Source organism: Sciurus vulgaris (assembly GCF_902686455.1).
Source record: "Sciurus vulgaris genome assembly, chromosome: 15".
Taxonomy (NCBI): Eukaryota; Metazoa; Chordata; class Mammalia; order Rodentia; family Sciuridae; genus Sciurus; species Sciurus vulgaris.
This window is the reverse complement of record NC_136476.1, coordinates 1038105-1041965: the sequence shown is the minus strand read 5'-3', so window position 1 is coordinate 1041965 and position 3861 is coordinate 1038105. Positions and strand designations below refer to the sequence as shown.

At 38.4% G+C, this 3861-nt stretch overlaps 1 pseudogene across 1 annotated transcript; it reads left to right on the top strand.

Annotated features, from left to right (window-relative positions):
• Positions 1 to 1805: 1805 nt before the first annotated feature.
• LOC306645163 (protein cereblon-like) lies at positions 1806 to 3157 on the top strand (annotated as a pseudogene). Its single transcript has one exon. The product of its transcript is annotated as a protein cereblon-like (transcript).
• The last annotated feature ends 704 nt before the right edge of the window (positions 3158 to 3861 follow it).

Genomic DNA, 3861 nt, shown 5'->3' with positions numbered 1-3861 from the left:
TAAATACTATGCCTTGAAAATGGACTACCAAACTTTCTATTTCTCAGCCCAGAAAAACACACACACACATTGGCAAAATAAGGAAGTATTATGAATTGCAAGAGGTAGCCTCTTCCATACTTTAATTTCCCTTTGTACCTCAAACGAGCTGATCCTTTCTGCTTACATTCCCAAGGCAGCAAAGCTTCATTAGGAAACACAAGTTTGTGTGGTTAAAACTAATATTAGTGGATAGCATGGAAAGTGTGCAGTTAGAAGAATCATAAAAAAAAAAAAAAATCCTCATTTTGGTCTCTGGACAAAATGGGAGATGGGAAGAAAGCAGATCTGGTACATACTGCTTCTTGATGAAAAACAATGTTACTATTCCTATCAATCTGACCAAAAAATCAGTACTGTTCAAATCTTTATAAGATTTAAAGGAATCCAAATATTTTTACTCTTCTAATAATGCTATTTAGTTTTAATGATAGTGTGTTTTAAAGAAGATTGAATATTTGTAGACACCTCTCCACCTGGCTCTTACCTTTGTGCCCTGATTGTGGTTTGAGTCAGTTTTGCTCTTCTTGCATTTGTAATTGCAAGAATATTAGGAATCCTCCAGACTTAGGGAAGGTAACAGAAAGTTGTGAAAAATAATATGTCTCCACATTTATTAATGCCTCCTGGTAGCACTAATAATATTTATTTTACAGTTAAGTTCTGTTCTTTTCCACCTTTTTGAACTGTATGCTCCATCCTTTTCAGGACAACCCACACAGAGGATACTGTAAAGTCTGATTACTGTGATGGCCGGCATATTTCACAATGGATAGTATATTTCTTTCTGTTTCTCTCTGACGACATTTATATTTGAGCTCCACATTTAGGAGCCCTTGGGTCTTTGATCCTTTTTCTTACACTTGCATGATACACATGGGTAGGATACATAGTGCTAAGAAGGGGCTTGGACTGGTGGTGGACTTTCCCAGAGCCCGGAGTGTACCCAAAGTCCACACCACTGGATGGGGTTGAATAGTGTCCCTCCAAAATTAATGCCCGCTCCGATCACTACAATGTGATTTTATTTAGAAATAAGACCTTTACAGGTGTAATTAATTAAGATGAAATCATACTGTATTAGGGTGGGATCTACTCCAATAACTAGCACCCTCATCAGAAGACCAAGTGCTTAATCAGATCCACCGCTATAAAGACAAAGGCAGGAATTGGAGCAATGGGTCAAAAACCAAGAGGTGCTGAGAAGTGCTTGTGAACACCAGAACCTTGGAAAGGGACCCAAAACACATGTCCCTCAGAGCCCCCAGTAAGAGCCAACTCCAACAACCCTTAAATTCTAATCTCTAGCCTCCAAAACTGTGACAGAACAAATATCCATTGTTTAAGCCACCCTGTTTGTTACTTTGTTACAGCAGTTCTAGGAAATGAATACACACAGATTGAAGGGAAAATTTTTAAGATATTCAATGAGCTTACATTTCTTCAAAGATAGACATCTAGAGCGTTAAGATCAGGCTCTTAAAAGATGTTTTTAAGCCTTCAGTTAATATGCGAGATCGCTTTCATTTTGAAGTGACAGTTTGAGGAAATAAATATGTTCCTTGGTTTCTGCCAAGATCAGATATCAGATAACTTCACGTTTTTCTTAAGATGAAAATTTTAAGATGAAAGGAATTGTCAAGAGATAACCACCCTGTTCCCTGAATGTTCCTTGGAAGTATTCAATGTAAGTTTCAAAAATCTCTTTCTTAAAATAGAGTTCTCCCCATAAAGAACCGCATCATTGGCTTTGCCGATAAACGGACATGGCCGATGAGGAAGACCCACAGGACGCTGCACACAACATGGGCCACCACCTGCTGCTCCTGCCGGCAGAAAGTAAAGAAGAAGATGAAATTGAAATGGAAGTTGAAGACCGAGACATTAATGAAGCCAAAAAACCAAACATCATAAATTTTGACATGAGTCTGTCCACCTCACACACATTCCTGGGCTCTGTTATGGAAGAGTTCCCCAGCAGGACTTAGCATGATGATGGTAACTGTCAAGTGATCCCAGGTGCTTCCACAGGTGATGATGATCCTGATACCCCGGGCAGACTTTACCTCTACAGCTTTTTCACCCTCAAAAAGTCAGTATGGTACGGAACTTAATTCAGAAAGATAGAACCTTTGCAGTTCTTGCATATAGTAATAATATACAGGAAAGGGAAGCACAGTTTGGAACAGTGGCAGAGATATATGCCTACTGAGAAGAGGACTTTGGAATAGAAATAGTGAAAGTGAAAGCAATTGGAAGACAACGGTTCAAAGTCCTCAAGCTCAGAACACAGTCAGATGGAATCCAGCAAGCTAAAGTGCAGATTCTTCCTGAATGTGTGCTGCCTTCAACCATGTCTGCAGTTCAGTTAGAATTCCTTAATAAGTGCCAGATATTTCCTTCAAAGCCTGTCTCGTGGGAAGACCAGTATTCATGTAAGTGGTAGCAGAAATACCAGAAGAGAAAGTTTCATTGTGCAAATCTGACTTTGTGGGCTCACTGGCTATATTCTTTGTATGACTCCGAAACCTTAATAGACAGAATTAAGAAACAGCTATGTGAGTGGAATGAAAATCTGAAAGATGATTCTCTTCCTTCAAATCTAATAGATTTTTCCTAGAGTGGTTGCTTGTCTTCCTGTCCATGATGTGTTATGAATTCAGCTTCTTAAAATTGGCAGTGCCATCCAACATCTTCCGTGTGAATTGGACATCATGAAGAAATGTACTTCGCTTTGCTGTAAACAGTGTCAAGAAATAGAGATAACAACCAAAAATGAAATTTTCAGTTTATCCTTATGTGGGTTGGTGGCAGCTTACATGAATCCGCATGGGTATGTGCATGAGACACTTAAACCATGCACAAAGCTAGCAAGTTGAATCTGAAAGGTCTGCCTTCAACTGAGCACAGCCGGTTTCCTGGGTATGCATGGATCATCACCCAATGTAAGATCTGTGCAAGTCACATGGGATGGAAATTCACAGCCACCAAAAAAAGACATGTCACCTCAAAAATTTGGGGGTTTACCTCCATCAGCTCTTTTGCCCACAATCCCAGACACTGATGATGAACTGAACCCTGACAAACTGATACTGTGCTTGTAAACACAGGTGGTATGGATAGGAATGTAACAAATTAATTGGTATTCTCATATCTGCTTTGGAAATTAATGTGTAAAATGTATCACTTAACAGCAACAGTATATGGTAGACTGCTGACTTATATCTTCCTTGGAGAACGCTATACTACCAACTTGGTTTCTGGAATACTATTACATGGAACCTGTCTGGTACTGTATGACTGACAGGACCTGGAAGTATATGTAAAATTAGTCCTTTGGACACTATTGTGGCACCAGTGTTCACCAATGTGGAAAGGAGTGAACATGCTTCTTTTTGAAAGATGCAGATCTCTATATATTATTATAAAAGGCGTTTGTCTTTCAGTTTTTTGTAGCTTCTGACAGATACTGATTTGTAAATTTTGAAAATATTAAAACACCCACCTTTAGTCTGAAAAAAATAAAAAGAACTGCATCATTTCTATTCAGATACTTATGCTGGACCTAGTAATAAGTTAGATCACAATTTTAGCAAAGCAACAGTTCACATGTAAAAGCACATATGCATACTCAACAAATGTGAGCACTGTGCTGTTTATAAGGTAAGACAGCCACTAACCAGTTAGGTTCCTCTGTTTTCTAACGTATGTGGAATAGACTGAAAAACCTCATGTCATACAATATTCAGCAATGCTAAATAAAATAAAACAAATACATTAAATGCATATTGATTTCACACTTAAATAAGGAACAAAAAATGA